Source organism: Mus caroli, unplaced genomic scaffold, assembly GCF_978045245.1.
Source record: "Mus caroli unplaced genomic scaffold, Mus_caroli_1 scaffold_5, whole genome shotgun sequence".
NCBI classification, from domain to species: Eukaryota; Metazoa; Chordata; class Mammalia; order Rodentia; family Muridae; genus Mus; species Mus caroli.
This window is the reverse complement of record NW_028227260.1, coordinates 137,593,704-137,616,155: the sequence shown is the minus strand read 5'-3', so window position 1 is coordinate 137,616,155 and position 22,452 is coordinate 137,593,704. Positions and strand designations below refer to the sequence as shown.

Here is a 22,452-nt window from a genome sequence, read left to right as displayed (position 1 = left end):
CCCTCTTTCCTTCTTGAAAATGTAAATACCACGTCACTTATTAAGATGATATGAAAAATTATATTATTTCCATTTGGCCATTTATCAAGATTTCCCCTATGAAGGGAGCAATGTGTGACTGGTGCTGTGACAGGTGAGTTATCCCATCTCATTCTCCCAAGGACTAAGGTATTTTCCATCATGACACAAGTAAGAAAGGGAGGTTCACACCAACCAGGCAGCATACAAGAGCTGGTTCAAGGTCCCCTTGACACATATAGAGCAGAGGACTGTCTGGTCTGGCCTCAGTGAGAGAAGACACACCTAACCCTGGAAAGACTTGAGTTCCCAGGGAGTGGGGAGGCCTGGGGCGGGAGGGGGAGAAACACCCTCTTGCAGACAGGGAGAGGAGGAATGGGATGAGGAACTGTAGGAGGGGGGACCAGAAGAGGGGCAATGGCTGGACTGTAAAAACTATAAAAGTAATAAATAATAATAATAATAATGATAAGGCGAGGCTCAGAGCAGTCTTAACTGATCTCTAAAACAGATCAAATGGGAAAGACCAGAGAAGTATTTAGTGCCTTAAATATCAGTCCTAAATTACCAAACGAGTATTTGAAAGACACTCGTGAAGTCTTTCAACCTTTATTCCAAACATAACTGAGTCAAGAGTTTCTAGGCAGGTGGTGTGCTTGTGCTTAGAAGGAAATTGAGGAGGTCGCTTGATAAGGCTTTCTCCCTTGTTCTCCAGTACTTCCATCTTTTGTACTAAGCTTCACAGAGCCACATGGAATAACCAGTGTGTTGTACATAAAGCAAGACAGGAGTCTCAAACACTTCTTTTGAGGAATAAATATGTTGATCTGAAGTTTTTCTCTGGTAATAGATTTCCTGGGGTTATCAAAGATGTTTCTCTCTTGCAGCTTGCTGACAATACATTTTTTTATGAGAAAGAAATATTAATTCCACATCATGTTGGCTTAAATCAAATCAATTAAATAGCATCATTTTAAAAAAATTCTAATCTGTTTGAATCCTGCTTCCAAAGAAGAAAATGTGAAGTGTGGAGATAAGCCTATTCTAGTCTGACTCTGTCACAGGGATCGGAACCTGGGTACCTAACTCTCTGGTGACCTCACTTCTCAACAAAAGGAAGCCACAAACTTGACAAGATGAAGGAGCACACAGGGGGAATGGAGTAAGAAAAGATAGGAAGGAAAACTAAAATGTATTTACTTGTTTTCGAGATTTCCAGATAAACTGTATTAGCACTGATAATTTATGCAACATAACAGAAATGCATTAGCTATCACTGAAACCTCATCAGTACCTTGGAGCTGAATTGACAAGCTTGCTTGCATAAACACACCTGTTAAAGCATCTTTGGGAAGAGATATTTTTCTTTTTAAAATTTCTCCACTCCAGGATGAGAGAATTCTTTCTAAGATGAGAACTAATTGCTATGTTTTCCTTATTATACAGTCAGTACTTATTGAAAATTTTAACTATTTAAAATGAGCCACATATCTAATCTTCACTAACAACATGATAAATATTACTATAGATAAGATACTACATATATGCACATTTTTCTTTTAATCTATTATATATCAATTATGTCATTCATCAACCTGTGTAATAGTGGTTTAATATTTTAAATATTTTGACCCTGCACTTCCATCTGTTTTACTGGACAATTTTCTTACATAAGGAATTTATTTTTTTTTATTTTTATTTTTACATAAGGAATTTATTTTCTTCTATAAGGTCCTAAAGCATCAGGGCTTTAATCAATCCATGATATCATGCCTGATTACCATTGCTCAATGATGGAAAGTGCTGGGAAATACAACCATTTTATTGGTTAGGTCTATACAGTTGTTGATGCTACATCTTTAGCAATCAATCCACAGGAAATTAGATGGCTCTGTAGTTTGGCGTAGATTGCTACACCTGCCCACTTAAGTAGCTTGGAAGTGATGTATGCATAAGACATCTGAAAAGAATGTAAGAAAAAGAAAGACGTTTCTTTCTCTTGTAACATAAACACTTTACAACTGATGTATGCCACAGTTGATGTTGGCTAAAAACATTTATTTCTTTAAGCACATCCACGGAGCCAGTAAGAAAGAGCCGAAATCCATCAGAGAGATATACCATACCAGATACCAGTTTTCAAACCCTTTCTTCAAGAAACCTCTTCTAAGCAACCAGAATTAATTTTAAATTTATCCTCAAAATACAGAAGACTGCCAGATTAAGGGTAATGTGGCTAATGTTGACCTATAAAAAAATGTGGTTTGATGTTTTTGCCTTCGTGATATCTATACACCATTTGCATGACTAGTGCCCAGAGAAGACAGAATTTGTTGTTGGATCCCCTGGGACTGGAGTTACAGACAGTTATGAGCCACCATGTAGGTGCTAGAGATTGAAACCCAGTTCCCTGGGAGAATAGACAGTGTTCTTTCCTGCTGAGTTATATCTATAGCCCCTGATGTTTCTTCTTGGTGAGAGAAATGGGGGCCATCTATCCAATATATACAGAGCTCAAGAAGCTGGACTCCAGAAAATCAAATAACCCCATTAAAAATGGGGCTCAGAGCTAAACAAAGAATTCTCACCTGAAGAATACCGAATGGCTGAGAAGCACCTGAAAAAATGTTCAACATCTTTAATCATCAGAGAAGTTCAAATCAAAACAACCTTGAGATTCCACCTCACACCAGTCAGAATGGCTAAGATCAAAAATTCAGGTGACAGCAGATGCTGGCAAGGATGTGGAGAAAGAGGAACACTCCTCCATTGCTGGTGGGATTGCAAGCTTGTACAAGCACTCTGGAAATCAGTTCGGTGGTTCCTTAGAAAATTGGACATAATACTAACGGAAGATCCAGCAATACCCCTCCTGGGCATATACCCAGAAGATATTCCAACTTGTAGTAAGGACACATGCTCCACTATGTTCATAGCAGCCTTATTTATACTAGCCAGAAGCTGGAAAGAACCCAGAAGTCGCTCAACAGAGGAATGGATACAGAAAATGTGGTACATTTACACAATGGAGTACTACTCAGCTATTAAAAATTGAATTTAATAAAATTCTTAAGTAAATGGATGGATTTGGAGGATAGCATCTTGAGTGAGGTAACCTAATCACAAAAGAAGTCATTAGATATGCACTCACTGATAAGTGGATATTAACCCAGAAACTTAGAATGCCCAAGATACAAGTTGCAAAACACATGAAACTCAAGAAGAAGGAACAAAATACAAATGGAAGGAGTTACAGAGACAAAGTTCTGAGCAGAGCCTGAAGGAACGACCATCCAGAGACTGCCCTACTTGGGGATCCACCCCATAAACAACCACCAGTCACTAGGGAGATGCCAACAAGAGCCTGCTGATAGTAGTCTGATATAGCTGTCTTCTGCAAGGCTCTGCCAGTGCCTGGCAAATACAGAAGTGGATGCTCACAGTCATCCATTGGACGGAGTACAAGGTCCCCAATGAAGGAGCCAGAGAAATACCCAGGGACCTGAAGGGGCCTGAAGCCCCATAGGAGGAACATCAATATGAACTAACCAGTACCCCCCAGCTCCTTGGAACTATACCACCAATCAAAGAAAACACATGGTGGAACTTATGGCTCTAGCTATATATGTAGTAGAGGATGGCTTAGTAGGTTCTTAAGAATAAGAACTTGGAGTTTCTTAGGGGAAGGTCTAGGTGTTGATTCCCCTCCTTTTGGGAATCTCATACTCTCCTGAACCTAAGATCAACATTTTAATGTGTAGAGGCAATGCTGTGCGCACTGCCATTTTCCTGAAAAGATTGAAACCACTTTAAGCCTCTTTTGAAGCCAAGATTCTGTCCTAATCCTTCCCTTAAAAACAACGAATCTGTGTTTATCAAAAGATTCCACTGGAGTGATAATTCCCATTATAAAAACCTTTACTATGACACATTTTTGTTGCTGTAACAGCTTGAAATGTTTGTAAATAACAACTTTGAAATGGTATTTCCCCCCTTCTCTGAAAAAGAAAAAAAAAATGCCTCCCTAGGGGGTATGCTATTATCTAGGTCCCTAACCCAAATTCATGTTGAATCACTGGTGCTCAATGCAACTTTATTTAGATATCTGGAAGTAACTAAGGATAAAGATCGTAAAGAAACTGTGGGTATCAAGCACTGAAATGATAATGATCTTTATCCTTAGAGAAAGTGGCCTCCTTACTCTCAAGCCATAGCGAATTCCTCATCTCTAGTGGTATACACTCCTGCTCATCTCAGAAAGTACACCTTGCATGGTTTGGGGACACTGCAAAAACCCTTTGCCAGTCAGATGCCATGTAAAACAATACTTAGACTTTTCAGGACCACCCCCCCTACCCAGTTTGTTTCTAGACCTATGTATCTCTAGACATATGTCTCACCAGTCCCCTTAAGGTTAGGTATAAAGTACAACTATTGCGAAGGTGCACCACCCCTCAAATCAGCAACAGAACTTGTGCTTTTCAGTCTGTACAAGCAGAAATCTAGAAGCATATGGAAATAGAGAATAAGGTCATAAGATAATAGTAGAAGGAATATAAACTGTATTAGGCAAAATTTACTGACGTGGCTCACTAAGCAGAAACTTTATTATTTGCTGTTTTTCAGACTCCGTATAATCTATCTTGGAGCAAAATGTAGTAGTTTGTCTTGTTGGTAGGCTGAAAGGCAGCCCACAGTTAGTAAGATGTAAAGCAGGTCAGGGATTGGGAAGAGAAGGAAGTAAAGGGTAGGGTGTAGCCAAAACTAAACAAGTGAAGAAGCCATGGAGAAACTCACTACTTTATAACACGATTAAAAATAGTAAAAAATAGTAAAAAAAAAAAAAAGTAGTGTGAACAGGACTTGAATAGATGGGAAATGTGATTCCCAGAAGTCAAAGGTTATTATTTGAAAATCCCAGTATTAAGTGTGGTAAATCTCCCTATGAATTGTATTTTTTTAATTGGATATTTTCTTTATTTACATTTTAAATGTTATCCTCTTTCCAGGTTCCCACAAAATCCCCTACCTTATCCCCTTTCCTCCTGCTTCTATGAGGGTGTTCCCTCACCCACACACCAACTCCTGCCTCCCCACCCTCAAATTTCCCTACACTAGCACATCTATAGAACCTTCATAGGACCAAGGACCTCTCCTCTCATTGATGCCTGACAAGGCCATCCTCTGTTATATATGTAGCTGGAGCCATGGGTACTTCCATGTGTAGTCTTTGGTTGGTGGTTTAGTCCCTGGAAGCTTTGGGGAGTCTGGATGGTTGATATTGTGGTTCTTCCTATGGGGTTGTAATGCCCTTCAGCTCCTTCAGTCCTTTCTCTAACTCTTTCATTAGGGGACTCCACGCTCAGTCCAATGGTTGACAGTGAGCATCTGCCTCTGTATTTGTCAGGCTCGCTCTGGCAGAGCCTCTCAGGAGATAGCTATATCAGGTTCCTATTAGCAAGCATTTCTTGGCATCCACAATAGTGTCTGGCTTTGGTGTCTGTATATGGGATGGATCCCCAGGTGGGGCAGTCTCTGGATGACCTTTCCTTCAGTCCCTGCTCTACACATTGTCTCTGTATTTGATCCCATGAATATTTTATTCTCCTTTCTAAGAAGGACTGAAGCACCCACACTTTGGTCTTCCTTCTTTTTGAGCTTCAAGTGGTTTGTGAATTGTATCTTGGGTATTCTGAGCTTCTGGGCTAATATCCACGATCAGTGAGTATATACCATGTGTGTTCTTTTGTGATTGGGTTACCTCACTCAGGATGATATTTTCTAGTTCCATCCATTTGCCTAAGAATTTCATGAATTGTTAATAAAGAAGATCCCAGAGGCTTCCTCAGACAGTAGAGGCCATTGATATTGTTCTTGCTTGTTGATTGTAACTTGATTGTAACACTTTATTACTAAGGACTTCATATACTTTGATCATAGGAAACGGAGAAATCAAGCTTGAACTGAGCCAGGTGCTTCCTTCTTATTGGTTAGTTTTCATATTGACAAAAGGTGCTCTGCAGATTGATGGGAGAGACAAGTCCTCAGCAGTCTGACCCAGCCAGGAATCCTTCAAGCTACAATAATGACTTGTCAGGCTGGATGTGCTTTCAGTTACATGACTTTTATGGTGATAATCAATCACTTTTTAATTAGAGGTCTGATTTATAGGAGGGAACTCATAGCTGGTTATGTAAACCTAGACAAGAGTTTGTGGCTATGGATGTCATAAATTTGAGGTGGAAACCTACTATTATTACTTTTCTAAATGGATATCTTTTCAAACTGTGTTCTAAATACTCACATCTATGTCTACCTATTGATGTTCTTTTTAGTCTCTGTCGCAGGAGCTTCTTATTGTAGCAACTGGTGTTCAATGTAAAGACTCATTGATGGTCAATGGCCTAATAATAATCAGCTGTTGAGTGTTTATCCCTCAATAGGACAAATCTACAACCCCTTATGAGGAACATTGTGAAAGAGGGTCCAGAAAAAAATATTAGAGTTTCATAATAGGAAAACTACCATGAAATGCTTCTAGAAGCCTGTAATCACTGTTGTGGGCAGTCTAGACCTTTGAATAGAGACAGAAGTCACTTACCCAGCAAATCCAAATTCAGTGGAAATAGTTACATCCTAAAAAGTCTTTGACCAAAGGGCAGCTTTTAAGTGTCAAAATTGAGGTGAGCATGCACCTATGGTGGAGAGTGTAGTCAAAGCAACAACAAAAGTAATTGGACTCAGGTAGTATAGATCATTGGCATAGGCCAATGATCATGATGGTCTTACTAAATTCTCATTTTACTGGAAGCATTGAAAACAACTACAAACCCCAAGCAACTTAGAATAGAACCAATTTAGATCTAATATTTGAATGAAGGAAAGCATGGGTCCCTTACAGGAAGGATCTCAGTAGATTGACAAAAATTTGTGTTATTAGTCTTTCTCCAGCCTTCTCTAAAGTGACCTATGGCCTTTTACCAGGGTAACTGCATCGAGGAAAGGGAAATAACCAGACCTTTTGGAAACTATTGAATGCTGGCTCTGAACTGAAACTAATTTCATAAGCCCTTAAGTCTCAGTGTAATCTACCATCCAAATTCAAGTTTATGGAGGTCAAGTTCTCACAGTGGACTCGTGAGTCCCTGAACTCATGCTGTGGTTATGGCTTCAGAATGCATCATTAGAGAAGATATACTCAGCTGCTGGCAGAGTTCTCACACTGGCTCTCTGATCCATGGAGTAAAGGCTGTTATGATGTAAAGACTATGTATGGGAGCCACTGCATTCCTATGGTGATTGCAGAGATTAGTGCCACCATGAAGAATATGAAATGTGCAAGGGTGCTGATTCCTGTCACATTCTAATGTAACTTTTATTTCAGTGTATGTGCTAAAGACAGATGGATCTTGGACAATATGAGTCAGTTATTGTAAATTAACCACGGGATGACTCTAATTGTGGTGCTATAAAAGATGTGGTTTCATTGTTTGAGAAAATTAAGCACATCCTCTGGTGTGTGGTATGAAGTTAATGATTTTGCAAATGTTTTCCTCTATCACTGTAAGTAAGCCTCACCAGAAGCAGTTTGCTTTCAGCTGACACATCCAGCAATACACTTTCACTGTTCTCTCTCAGGGGGTATATTAATCATTTCATAAATTTCTTTCTCTGGAAAGCCCTGAAAAATACATTATTCATCTACATAAGTCAGTGGTACCATCTCTGGGCTGGTAGTCTTGGTTCTCTAAGACAGCAAGCTGAGCAAGCCAGGGTAAGCAAGCCAGTAAGGAACATCCCTCCATGGCCTCTGCATCAGCTCCTGCTTCCTGACCTGCTTGAGTTCCAGTCCCTACTTCCTTTAGTGATGATCAGCAATGTGGAAATGCAAGCTGAATAAACCCTTTCCTCCACAATTTGATATTTGGTCATGATGTTTGTGCAGGAATAGAAACTTTGACTAAGACAAATTTGGTATAGCTCTAACCTTATCTGTGCATTAACCCAATAGACACAACAAATGTATACTATTCATATATGCTTTATTGATTGATTGATCGATTGATTGATTGATTGATTTTTTCAGCTTTTTATTGATTCTTTTTGACTTTCACATTAAGCATCCCCATCCAGCATCTATACCTCCCCTCATGCATGCCCTCCATTCTTGCAATCTCCCTGAGCACACAACAGAGAAAAAAGTCTTGTTGTGGAAGCTGTAGTGTGTCACAGTGTGTCCCACAGTATACACTTCTCTCCACACTTCTTTGCTTACAAATATCCATTGCAATGACGCATTGGTCTGGTGTGAAGCGTCAGGCTTCTGCTACTCTGAGGACCAGACAAGAGGCAGCATCAGCTCTTCTGCAGTAATGCCCTTACCAATCCCATGACAAGGGCTAGTTCTACTGTTCTACCTATGCGAGGTTCAAGCCCTCCTCCCCTGAGTACTGCATCTGATGCCAGATCTCCTGCTCTTGTGCTCCCAGGACAACACTTCTGTCTGCTGCAGGTGGTGAGGATCAAGGGTAGGAGAGGGTCTCTCTTTCTTGCCTATACTGCTGCACTCAGACAAGTTGTGGGGCCAGTTCTTCCATGCTCACACCCTTGATTCTGGCTCACCCACACCATAGTCAGGTCTAGTGCTGGGTCTACTTTCCTGAGTGCTGCAATAGGTGAGGGATAGGGACATATGCTCTCAGGATGTGATTGGCAAGGGCAAAAAGGAGGGGAGGAGACCTCCCCTCACCAATGCCACCAGACAACAGACAAGAGGTGGAGTCATCCTCACGTTTGGCTCACCTGAAACAGCCACATCCAGGGCAAGCTATATATAATATGCTGCCCAGGAGAAGTACAGGGGTTGCTTCTTTGAGTGCTGCCGTAAGAGAGGGGTGGAGCCAGCTCTCCTGTTCTGAGGACCTGGTGGTCAGCTCTCCTTGCCTGCTATAGGTGGCAAAGGGTGGGGGGAATCCCTTCCTCGCTGATGTCAAGGCACTACAGACAAGTGGCAGGGCCAAATCTCCCACACTCATATCCTTAGGGCTGGCTTGTTCCCACCACCAGGGTCATCTCGACCTTACTGCCCAGGCATGGTGCAGGGTCTGCTCTCTTGGGTATTACAACTGGTAAGGGACGAGGACAGCTCTCTGCTCTCAGGACCCCAGGGCCAATTCTCTCACCTGACACAGGTAGTAAGGGGCCAGGGGTGAGGAGCAAAGGGGGGGGCAAAGACAGTATTTCTCCCTTATCAATCCCACTGCATAGGACAGCTCTCCCATGTTTAAACACTCAAGGCCGGCTCACCCACAACTCCCACAATGTGTTGGGCCACTCTCCTGAGTCTTGCAGCTGGCTAGAGGCAGGGTCAACTCTTCTGCTTTCATGCCCCCAGGGACAGCTCTCTTACGATGTCCTGGTGAGGGGTGGGGCCAGTTCTCCACAGTTCTCAGATATCAACATATTCCTGGGCAGTAGCCCAGACCAGGGATGTCCTCCTGGCCTTTGGTTGTAACAGACCACAATTGTGGTAGGACCATATACCCAGACTTGGCCACCAGTGACAGCACAGGTCAGGACCCCACCATGGTCCCAAGTGGCATTGCTAGCTATTCACATCAGAGTGTTCTTCACTACCCTCCAGTTCCCTGTTCTACCTCTCCTCTTTGTGCCCACATCCTTCAGGTTCTCTTTTTCTTCAATTTCTCCACAACTTCCTTTCTCCTCTTACTGTTGCCAGGGGACCCTGAGTGTTTGGGGTCACCTCAGGAGTGGTCTCAGGAGTACTAAGACCCACTCATGCATTGTGACATTGGGCAGGGGTCATCTTGGGCATGGTTTGTCCCCACAGGTCTGTGTGGCACTAGACTGGTGGTCATCTCAGGCTAGCTCCCTGTTTGGGCCTCCTGGCACCAGACCAGTGGTTTTGTCAGGCTCGTTTCCCCCACCACCCAGGGAATGTTAGGTTGCTAATCACTCATTCAGATGTTCATAGATCAGAACACTGAGCATAGACACAACCTCTCCTCTGCCACCTACTGACACACATGTGATACAGCAGTCATACCAGCAACTCCTCTAGGGCATTTGTTTGTCTTTTATTTTATTTTTTTTTCCTATATAAATTTTCTCTCTGTGGCTCTGGCTGTCTTGGAACTCCTTCAATAGACCAGGCTGTCTTAGAACTCACAAAGTTTCACCTGCCTCTGTCACCTGAGTGCTGGGATTAAAGGCATGCTCCACCAGTACCCTACTTAGTGTTCACATTCTCTTATATTATTATATTTTAACTTATAGATATGTCCTGGTTTTGTTTTAAAAAACAAGTATCCTCTAGAGTACACTGGCAAGGCAATGAGAAAAACTACAGGCATAAGGAAAATACTGGCAAAAGATATTTCTGATAAAGGACTGCTATAAAGTGTACAAAGAAAGTCTGAGAGTCAACACTAAGAAAACGAAAATTCCATTGATTGAGGTCTGCCGCACAGTAGAGAACTGGAAATAAAGCAGTAATGAACACATACCTTTGTAGCTAATAGGTGTCAAATCATATAACATAGCAAGGATAGACTTAAATGATGCTGGTAAAACATGATAGGCACATATAGATGGCTAAAATTTGACCCGATCTTTCACTGTATAAAACCTAACTGAAAATGACTCAAAGGCCTTAATGTAGCACTCACAACCCTGAAAACACTAAAGGAAACATATAGGAAATACTTCAAGACATTCTGAGGAGCACTCCAAAATCTTAGTTTTAAAAATCAAAAATTGCCTCAACAATATGGCTATGTAAATAAGACCTGAACAATGTCATGCCAATAGACATGGTGATGTAGAAGAGAAAAATCTCACACACAATAATAAAGACAAAAGGGCCATGAATTTGAGAGGTAGAGAGTGGTGACATGGAAGGGGTTGAAGGGAGGAGGGATAATATAATTATATTCTACTTTTAAAAGATTGCAAGAACAAGAAAGTATTTATCTAGGAACTATGAAGTGAGCTGCCACCAAACAGTGAATATGCTGGAAGCTTGACCTTGTACTACTGTAAAATATAAAAGTGTCATTAATTAAAATAAATACCACAAAACTGGAAAAAATTGGATTACTTAAAACTAAAATGCTTCTGTATAACAATGGAAATAGTCCAGAGAATAATGAGAAAACAAACAAGGTAAGAGGAATCACTTGGTAGCTAATCCTGTTATATGCGATGACTATTTAAAAATATATATGAATAAGATGTTTCACCAGGTAAAGGGACTCATAGCCTAAACCTACTGATCTGAATTTGATCTCCAAAACTGAAGTAAAGGTGGAAGGAAAGAACTGACTCTAGAAAGTTGTCCTCTGACTTCCATACATGACATGGTCTGTGACACATGCATCCTCTACTACTACTACTACTACTACTACTACTACTACTACTACCACACACACACACACACACACACACACACACACACACAAATCATAACTGAAATATCACTTAACAATAAAAACTCCAAGTAATACCATTAGGAATTGAACAAATGTAAATAAACACTTCTCAAACACTTAAAGCCACTTCGAATTAGAAAGTTACAAAAATGGGCTAATGTTGGGGACACTTTACCAGAAAAGATATTCAGAGAGCACATAAATAAAATTGTTCAATATTATGTCATTAGATAAGTGTAAATTGAAGTGAAAGACCACTTCAAACAGATTAGAATAGCAAAATACAAAACATTGACAATATTAGGTACTGGCAAGAATGTGCAACAAAATCAAGTGTCCTCCACTCTTTGTTGCAATGTAAAATGGTCCAGACAAAGGGACCTCTCCAGTTGCTATAATGATTACTGGAAAGAATAGATGACTGTCCACTCAGATAAAAACTTCAGGAATATGTTGCTAAAAATTCACAAGTTGAAAACGTTTATAAAATATCTATAACTCAGACTTCAACTTACTCTATTTTCTAAATGAATTTGTTTTTCTAGTCAAAAAGGTCAGAAAGAATTCAACAATGTTTTAACTACATTTTATTTGTGTGTGTGTGTGTTTACACAAATGTGCCACAGCATGTGGAGGAGGTCAAAGAACAACTTTCTTTCTTTTTTTTTTTTTCTTTTTTGGGGAGGAAAGGGTTTATTTGGCTTACATTTCCATATTGCTGTTCATAATGGAAGCGCATCAGGACAGGAACTCAAAAAGGGCAGAAACCTGCAGGCAGTAGCTGATGCAGAGTCCATAGAAGAATGCTGCTTACTGTCTGGCTTACCAAGGCTTGTTTAGTCTGCTTTTTTACAGAACCCAAGACCACCTGCCTAGGAAATGTACCACCCAAAATGGCCTGAGTCCTCCCCCATCAATCACTAATTAAGAAAATTTCCTGCAGCAGATCTTTTTGTTGTTGTTGTTGTTGTTTATTAGATATTTTCTTCATTTACATTTCAAATGCTATTCCAAAGGTTCCTTATACCCTACCCCTGCCCTGCTCCACTACCCACTCACTCTCCCTTCTTGGCCCTGGCGTTCCCCTGTACTGGGGCATATAAACTTTGCTAGACCAAGGGGCCTCTCTTCCCAGTGATGGCTGACTAGGCAATCTTCTGCTACATATGCAGCTAGAGACACGAGCTCTGGGGGTACTGATTAGTTCATATTGTTGTTTCACCTATAGGGTTGTAGACCCCTTCAGCTCTTGGGTACTTTCTCTAGCTCCTACATTGTGGGCCCTGTGTTCCATCCTATAGATGACTGAGAGCATCCACTTCTGTATTTGCCAGACACTGTCAAAGCCTCACAGGAGACAGCTATATCAGGGTCCTTTCAGCAAAATCTTGCTGGCTTATGCGATAGTGTCTGAGTTTGGTGGCTGATTATGGGATGGACCCCAGTGCGGGGCAGTCTCTAGATGGTCCATTCTTTTCTCTTAGCTCCAAACTTTGTCTCTGCAACTCCTTCCATGGATATTTTATTGCCTATTCTAGGGAGGAATGAAGTATCCATGAGTTGGTCTTCCTTCTTGATTTTCTTGTGTTTTGGAAGTTGTATTGTGGGTATTCTAGGTTTCTGGGCTAATATCCACTTATCAGTGAGTGCGTATCAAGTGACTTCTTTTGTGATTGGGTTACCCCACTCAGGATGATATCCTCCAGATACATCCATTTGCCCAAGAATTTCATAAATTCATTGTTTTTAATAGTGGAGTAGTACTCCATTGTGTAAAAGTACCACATTTTCTGTATTCATTCCTCTGTTGAGGGACATCTGGGTTCTTTCCAGCTTCTGGTTATTATAAATAGGGCTGCTAAGAACATAATGGAGCATGTGTCCTTATTACCAGTTGGAACATCTTCTGGGTATATGCCCAGGAGAGGTATTGCTGGATCTACCGGTAGTACTATGTCCAGTTTTCTGAGGAACCGCCAGACTGATTTCCAGAGTGGTTGTACCAGCTTGCAATCCCACCAGCAATGGAGGAGTATTCCTCTTTCTCCACATCCTTGCCATCATCTGCTGTCACCTGAATTTTTGGTCCTAGGCATTCTGACTGGTGTGAGGTGGAATCTCAGGGTTGTTTTGATTTGCATTTCCCTGATGATTAAGGATGTTGAATATTTTTTCAAGTGCTTCTCAGCCCTTTGGTATTTCTCAGTTTAGAATTCTTTGTTTAGCTCTGTACCCCATTTTTTAATGGGGTTATTTGAACTTCTGGAGTTCAGCTTCTTGAGCTCTTTGTATATATTGGATATTAGTCCCCTATCAGATTTAGGATTGGTAAAAATCCTTTCCCAATCTGTTGGTGGCCTTTTTGTCTTATTGACAGTATCTTTTGCCCTACAGAAGCTTTGCAATTTTATCAGGTCCCATTTGTCGATAAAGAACAACTTTCAAGTGTTGGTTATTTATTTCCACCATTGGGTCTTACAGATGAAACTGGAACTTAGTCCATCAGGATCGGTGGCAAGCATCTTTACATGCTAAGCCACCCTGCCGTCCCTTTACAATGATTTTTAACAGATATCCTTCAACCAGTTGCTGCTGATTCCTACCATAGAAAATAAACTCCATTTTCACACTGTACTGATTAATCCAATGTTTAAAAAACTATGATGGTAGTGATTCAACATAGGACATTTTCATAAGGCATAAGACACATAATAATGTACAGAGACAGACAGATGGACAAACCTTACTCACAAACTTATGAGAAACAAGTTTTAGGAAATATATATATATATATATTTTACATGGGATACAATGTAATTTTTTAAAAATTCAATTCTCTTCTGCTGAAACATTGGTTACCATGCACAGAATCTATTTTATAAATGTACTGTTCTGAAAATTACATTTATAAATATATGATAAAAGATACTCAGAGGCTCTATGCTCCTTCCTGTTGTAGGGACAGCCTGATCTTGTGCATTGCCAGCTTTGACAAGATAGTGAAGATCGGTGTGAATGGATTTGGCCATATTGGGTGCCTGGTTACCAGGGAAAAGTGGAGATTGTTGCCATCAACGACCCCTTCATTGACCTCAACTGCATGTTCTACATGTTTTAGTATGACTCTACACATGGCAAATTCAATGGCACAGTCAAGGCTGAGAATGGGAAACTTGTCATCAACGGAAAGCCCATCATCCTCTTCCAGGAGCAAGATCCCACTAACATCAAATGGGGTGATGCTGGTGCTGAGTATGTTGTGGAGTCTACTGTTGTCTTCACAACCATGGAGAAGGCAGGGGCCCACTTGAAGAGTGGGGTCAAAAGGGTGATCTCTGTCCCTTCTGATGATGCCCCCATGTTTGTTATGTGTGTGAACCACAAGAAATATGACAACTCAAGATTGTCAGCAATGCATCCTGCACCACTAACTGCTTAGCCCCCCTGGCCAAGGTCATCCTTGACAACTCTGCCATTGTGGAAGGGCTCATGACCATGATTCATGCCATCACTGCCACTCAGAAGACTGTGGAGCACCCTTGTGGAAAGCTGTGGAGTGATGGTCATGGGGATGTCCAGAACATTATCTCTGCATCCACTGGTGCTGCCAAGGCTGTGGGCAAGGTCATCCCACAGCTGAACAGGAAGCTTACTAGCATGGCCTTTTGTGTTCCTACCACCAATGTATCCATTGTGGATCGATATGCCACCTGGAGAAACATGCCAAGTATGAAGACATCAAGAAGGTGGTGAAGCAGGCATCTGAAGGCTCACTAAAGGGCATCCTGGGCTACATTGAGGACCACCTGTGACTTCAACAGCAACTCCCACTCTTGCACCTTTGATGCTGAGGCTGGCATTGCTCTCAATGAGAACTTTGTGAAGCTCATTTTCTGGTATGACAATGAATACAGCTACAGCAACAGGGTGGTGGACCTCATGGCCTATGTGGCCTCCAAGGAGTAAGAAACCCTGGACCACCCACCCCACCAAGGACATTGAGAGAAAGAGAGAGGCCCTTGGTTGCTGAGGAGTCCCTGTCCCAACTCAGCCCCCAACACTGAGCATCTCCTTTACAATTTCCATCCCAGACCCTCATAATAACAGGAGGGGCCTAGGGAGCCCTCCTTATTCTCTTGAATGCCATCAATAAAGTTCATTGCACCACCCCCAAAAAGATTCACAGAAATTAGGATAGAGCTGAGTGTAGTAGTGCATGCCTATAATACAGAGTGGGGTGAGGTTGGATGCAATATTGACAGTTCAATGCTAGCCTGTGTAATAGGGAGTGCTGCCCCAATAAAAATTAAAAATAAAGGAAAAGTAAACAAATATCAAAAAGAAGTTAGGTTAGGATGTAAATTCTTCCAGTATATCACAACTAAAAGAGAAATTCTCATCTAAGAGCAATACAATAGGGCAGACACCAAAGTTTTTAGTTCTAGATAATTGCCTATATTCTATTGCCTATATTCATAGATGCCTACCAGAATTAGATGCTAAGTCTACTGATGAAGATATCAGATGCTCTGGTTGCAAGAACTGGGTTAGATGCTTTCTTCCTGTTGTCTAGAACTTGTAGTACTTGAAGGTACAATACAGGTGGCTGGGAAAGCATAGTCTTAACTTTAGACCCTGTGTGCCACACTACAGATTGATCAACCAAGATGTGTCCACTTGAGCAGTGGTGCAAGCCTGTTATTGGGTAACACATTTTGATGGTTAATTTTGATTTTCAGCTTGATACCTTGTAGAATAACTCAGAAGGGAGTTTCAGTAAGGGCTGGTCTAGATTAGGGTGGCCTAAAGGCATGTCTGTGAAGGAGTCCAGAATAAGGTGTTGAATCCTTCTGGGGCTGGAGTTACATGTGGTTGTGCAGCTGGGACCAGAACTCATATCCTCTGCAAGAGAGTAAATGTTCTTAATTGCTGAGCCATCTCCAGTCCCTCTTCTAAAGTCTTACAAACTATAGTGTCTTAGTTACTATTCTATTGTTGTGAAGAGACACCGGGACCAAGGTTATGCTTATAAAAGAAATATTTAATTGGGGCCTTGCCTACAGTTTCAGAAGATTAGTTCATCATCATCATGGCAGGAAGCATGGTGGGAGAAAGGCAGACATGAGGCTGAGAGCTTTGCATCCTGATCTTCAGGGAACAGGAAAAGAGAGCTGGCCTGGCATAAGCTTTTGAAACACCAAACCCATTCCTAGTGGACACTTTCCCCAGTCTTTCCCAAACAGTTCTACTCAGTGGGAACCAAACTTTCAAATGAGGGGCATTCTTATAAAACTACTACAATGGAAATGGAGAGACTATTTGAGATCTTATTATACAAAGCCTATATTACACTGATAGCAAGGCCAGACAGAGATACTAATAGAAGTAATCCATACACCAATATTCCTGATGCAAGAGTCCTTAGCTTATGACAAGCCATCTTAATTTACTAGCAGCCAGTAACTAGCACATTAAAAGTCATATAGCATGTAGTCACATTTTACACAGCATTCTAATGGTTTGTATCCCATGGATGTAAATCAATGTAGTGGAGTAACAATCAGAATATAGGGAAAATATAAATCAGAATATAGGGAAAATATATGAACATTTCAAGTGCAGCAGAAAAAATTGACAAAACTCAACAATGCCTCACCACGAGAAACACATAAACAAAAACTCATATGTAAAAAGTCTAAAGCTGAAAAAATTGAAAATTTTTCTTCAAAGATCAAGTACAAGGCACTGATAAAATTTTTGCTGTGTACATTTAACATAGTTCTAGAATAATGATAATAATCAACACAATTACACAACAAAGAGAAATCAAAAATAAAAGCTGTTCAAATTGGAAAGTAAGCAATAAAATTAGGTTTTGAATATAACATGGTTTTGTATATTGAAAACTCGAAAACTTCATAAACACATTATTATTAATAAACAGATTCTCAAATTTAGAGGATTTAAAATCAACATTTAAAATTAGTATTGGTACTTGAGGCTAATAAGGAACAATCTAAATAGGAAATGCAGAAAATGACTTCTTTTATTAAGATCATTACAAAGAAAAAAAAAAAAACCCTAGAAATAAAATGAACCAAAGAAGCAAGAAGAACACTCACACACTAACAAATATAATTCATTACTGAAGGGATTTAATAAGGATGAATATGTATACACAAAACTGAAAATATATTTTGTTGTAGGTTGGTTGTCTTAATGTTAAAATTTACATGCATTTTCCCCAACATAATCATCAAATTCAATGAACTGTCTATACAATCTCATTGGTGATTTTTTCAGAAATAGAAAATAATTTTAAAAAATAATGTGTCTTGGTTATGTTTCTTGGTTTTTTTTTTTTTTTTTGAGTCAGGGTCTCTCTGTTTAGCCCTGGCTGTCCTGGAACTCACTTTGTAGACCAGGCTGGCCTTGAACTCAGAAATCCGCCTGCCTCTGCCTCCCGAGTGCTGGGATTAAAGGAGTGCGCCACCACGCCCGGCTTTTTTGTTTTGTTTTTTTTTTATTTATTTATTTTTTTTATTTTTTTTTATTTTTTTTTTATTATTTTTTTTTAATTTTTTTTGGTTATGTTTCTATTGCTGTGAAATATAACATAACTGAGGCAACTTATAAAAGAAAGCATTTAATTGGGTTTATGGTTTCAGAGGCTTAAAGTTCATTATGATGGAGCAAAGGCATGGCAGCAAGAATATCTGAGAGATCACATCTTAATGTTTGAGTAGGAGGCAGAGAAAAATCACTGGGGATGACAGGAATCCTTAAAACATCAAAAATCACCCCAACGTGACATATTTTGTCCAATTAAGCAACACCACCCAATCCTTCCCAAACAGTTCCATCAATTGGGGACAAAATAGTCAAATATAGGAGCTATGGGGACCATCCTCATCCAAACTAATACAATATGTAATCTCAAACAACCCTAAATAACCAAAAGAATTGAAGAAAAGTGGATCAAGCTAAAGGGCACACATTTTCTTATTTCAAAACCTATTACAAAGTTATGGTACTCAAAACAGTATAATGGTGGCATAAAAGAGACATTGCAAACAATGTAATAGAATAAATACCCTAAAATAAACCTGCACATAACAACTGATCTTCATTTCAACAGGAATCCTGAATACATGTAACAAGAAAGTGGAACACTCTAACAAAGAGCTCAGGGGAAATCTATGCATATGCACATATATGCAAAATAATGAATTGCACTTTTTAAATACTATGTAAGATTACTTTAAGGCTTATGAAAGTGGTACCTGCCCTTAAGCTGGATGATCTGAGCTTGATCATTGGAATTGTTATTGCGAATTCCTGGAAAAAAAAAAAAACTTGCTTGCAAAGGCTGATGGATTAGAACTGTATCGATGTGAAAACATTGGAATGTTGCAAGTGTTGAGGCTGATTACCTCTTCTGAGCTAACTTTAGTTTCCTGAATTCCTTGTCCTCTGTATCAGAACTAAGAGTCTATGAACTTAGCAGAGCACAAGCTCCTACCACCACCCCCAAACTTAGAGTGTTCTTAGCTGACATTAGAATTAACTTCTCCCCTTTTACTGTACCTGCCTGCCTGTTGTACTCACAATATATTTTAAACTTGTACTGATTAATGACTTTCTTTGTTCGCTAAAACCATAAAAACTTCACAAAACCGTTTCCACTATGGAACATGGAATTTGTGGTAACCTAAATCTATGTGCCTGGTACATGATCATTAAAATTTGGCTCCAGAATAAACTAACTGTTATTCTTTTAAAGGTGAGAGCTGCATTTTAGTTTTTGATTTGCTATGTGCATAGGAACCACATGGTCAAAGGAGAAAAATATTGCCTGTAAGTTTCTATCTGACAATGGGGACTGTATCAAACTCAAAAGCTTCTATATAACAAAAGAAAGCATCTAGTCATTAGGAGAAATATTTGCAAAGTGTATAACTAATGAAGTATTAATTTTGACAACATTTAAGAAATGAAACAGAGAAGCAAGAAAAGAAGTAATTTAATGAAAATGTAAAAAAAAATCAGTGTCTATTAATGGTTGGTTGAATGGATGAGTATAATATGTCTGTTTATACAGTGTATTTCTTTTTAGACTTAAAAAATAATTCTTTAATTTGCAACAGTGTGAATGAAGCTGAAGGACATTATACATAGTGAAATAAGGTAGGCATGAGAAGAGAAATATAGCCTGATCATTTTTGTATGTGGAATTTAAAAAAGAAGTAGAATGTAGAATGCTGGCTGCCAGGAACCAGATGGACTGAGGTTTGGAGAGATGTTGGGTAAAGCAGACATATTTCATTTACACATGAGGAATGAGTTCAGGAAATCTATAACACCACATGGTGACTCTACTTATTGATATATACTCAATGATTACCATGAGAATAGATTTCAGTGTTCTCACCACTCAGTAAACATAAAGTCGTGAATATATTAATGGGCTTATTTAGCCATTCTACAATGTATAGGTACAGTAAAATATAACCTTCTATGTCATGAAAACATACTATTTCAATTGTCAGCCAGAATAAGTACAGATAAAAAATGAAGAAAATTGTTAAGTTGAGTCAGAGACTGGAAAGAGAGAAAATTATCCCCTTAAAAACAGTGGCTCTTGAGTTTAGATTTTTTTCTTAGGCCCTGCAATGTAGCTGGCCCTGATTAGGTGTTCTGAAGGGAGCAGGTAAGGTTTGGAGTGCCTCAGGGGAATAGAAATTGAAGCAGGTAATAGGATTTCCTAACAGTGTTCGTGAGTGTGGGCTGGAATGAATTTACATTACTGTGTGTCATCTGTCTAGAAGCCTTCAGTATCAATTTACTGGTGTTTTCAGAACAAGTAAGCAAGAAATACATTGCTGAAGCCAAGGAAGCAGCCTTTATACGCTGAATGAACCTTTTCAAGAAATAGCCAATAAGCAATGAGTCTTTGAAATCATTGACCCTAGAAAATGATCAAAAGAAAGAGTTTTCAAATTTCGGTAGCAATCATGTAGCAAACATTTGCCATTCATCCTTTCAAGCCTACTTTGTGCTTTCACTGTTTCTGTGCCAAACATCCACAATTGTAGGGAAATGGAGAATGTCCATGATGTATGCACTTTCTTTCTCTCATTCTCTGTCTCTCTGTCTCTGTCTCTGTCTCTGTTTCTGTTTGTCTTACACCCACACACACACCCACCCACACACACATGTATGTGTGTGTATATATATATATATATACACATATATATATTCCATATATATATATATATATATCACTGGAATATATATATATCACTGGAATATATATATTCCAGTGATTTCAAATTAGGTGTAATAAAAAAAACATAAACAACATTTTACAGTAAAATTTAGTCCTTTTCCTAAAGATCAAGGGAGGCATTCTATTTTCTAAAAAACAGAATGATTTCCCTTGGTCTGAAACCCCAGTGACTCATGCATTTTAAACATACATTTGTCTTTTAATCTTAAGCTGTAAAGCTCTACTAATATTAGGACTAGCTTTTCTTGCTTGACTGAAGCAACAGAACTTTGAGAGTAGGTAAGTATAAACATTAATTTGTGTCTTTGAAAGCTAACATCTCTGCCTTTGCTTTTAGTTTGAGGGCATATGTTGGTTTTAGTATACCCACAGTCTCTTGAGTTGGAGAAGATAGGAACATAAAAATGCAATTTCTCAGTGATGTTACTCTGAACTATTTTATTATGCAGTTAGCAGTTTGGCCAGCAATGTGTCCAGTGACCTGCTTGAGTTCCTGTGCACACATGCCCTTTCCTTGCTTTTCTACAGAGACATTAGTTTCCTTGACTGGAAACCAAAGACATTATCAAATGGGAAATGTTTAGTGCTGAGAAGTGATATTCTTGCCTCACTTCAGTTGTTAAAGTCCTACATCTAAAACTTCTGACCTTTTCCAAGGAGAGCAGTCAGTGAAGAGAGAGATCAGCCAATGATTACATGCTCTAAACTCTTCTCTGCATCAAGTATACAATTCATGGGTAACTTTGTACTTGAAATCTTTGCTTTCTATCTCCTGTCAACTGAATAGCATGCATTTCTTTTGATTCAGGACAAATGAGTGGTGCTGTAACACAAGCTATAGGGATTTAATGGAAAGGATGCTTGATTCTAGTTTTTTCCCCCTCCTATGTATTACCATGCTCATGTGACTGTGTCTTTAAATTGTCTCTAAAACTACTCTTATTTGTAAGTTCCAGCATCAGAGGGGGATGACCATTTTGTGTTATTCTTGTCTGGCAACCTTGGGCTACATTCTTAGGACTGAAGACTTGTTATTAGCTACTGCACTGTTCCTTGTGCTGTCTGCCAACTTGATCTGAATACTGTGTTCTCTGAGGTTATACTGTGTACACTTGTCGAGAAGCAGGGTTTTTTTTTTTTTCTTTTGTTAAAATAATCCCTCACTTTGTCAACAACTTGATTCTACCATACAGTGGTCATTGTATTTCCTTGGAGATTATTCATTCTTTAGTTCTTTCTTTCTGGCAAGTTCTATTCCTTTGATTAGATTATTTCCTTCTCAGAATCTGAAGCACACAGATGGATCCCTGTTTTTCATCTTTTAGCTCCTGTATCTATGGCAGAAAACAGAAAATATCATGGAAGAATGCTCTCAAAATATATATCCAGAAACTTGGCACATGAAAAGTGTAGGAAGATCTGCTCATGGCAAAGAGGTTTATAAGGAAAATCAAAGTAAGAGTCAGTGTTGAAGGTTGGGAGAAGCAATTTCACAAGTTTAGTGATAGAAGAGTTAAGGCATTGGAAAAAATTCAGTTATTCCATTGGAGATCAACAGGTAAAAGTAAAAGGGAGGATTTGTTATAAATAGTAATCTTATGGAATTCAAGGGTATAAATGCACCTCTTATTTGTGAAGGACTTTAGTTACTTTTCATGATCCCTTTTATGTAAGATTACATTTCAATTTTAAAAA

General features: G+C 39.4%; 1 non-coding gene and 1 pseudogene across 1 annotated transcript; one reads left to right on the top strand and one right to left on the bottom strand.

Moving 5' to 3' along the window:
* Positions 1 to 8,307: 8,307 nt before the first annotated feature.
* The window catches only part of LOC147004834 (glyceraldehyde-3-phosphate dehydrogenase-like), a 126,676-nt pseudogene continuing 112,531 nt past the window's right edge, over positions 8,308 to 22,452 (top strand).
* LOC115030188 (small nucleolar RNA SNORA17) lies at positions 9,975 to 10,105 on the bottom strand. The gene has a single exon (XR_003835809.1). It is a non-coding gene; the product is annotated as a small nucleolar RNA SNORA17 (small nucleolar RNA).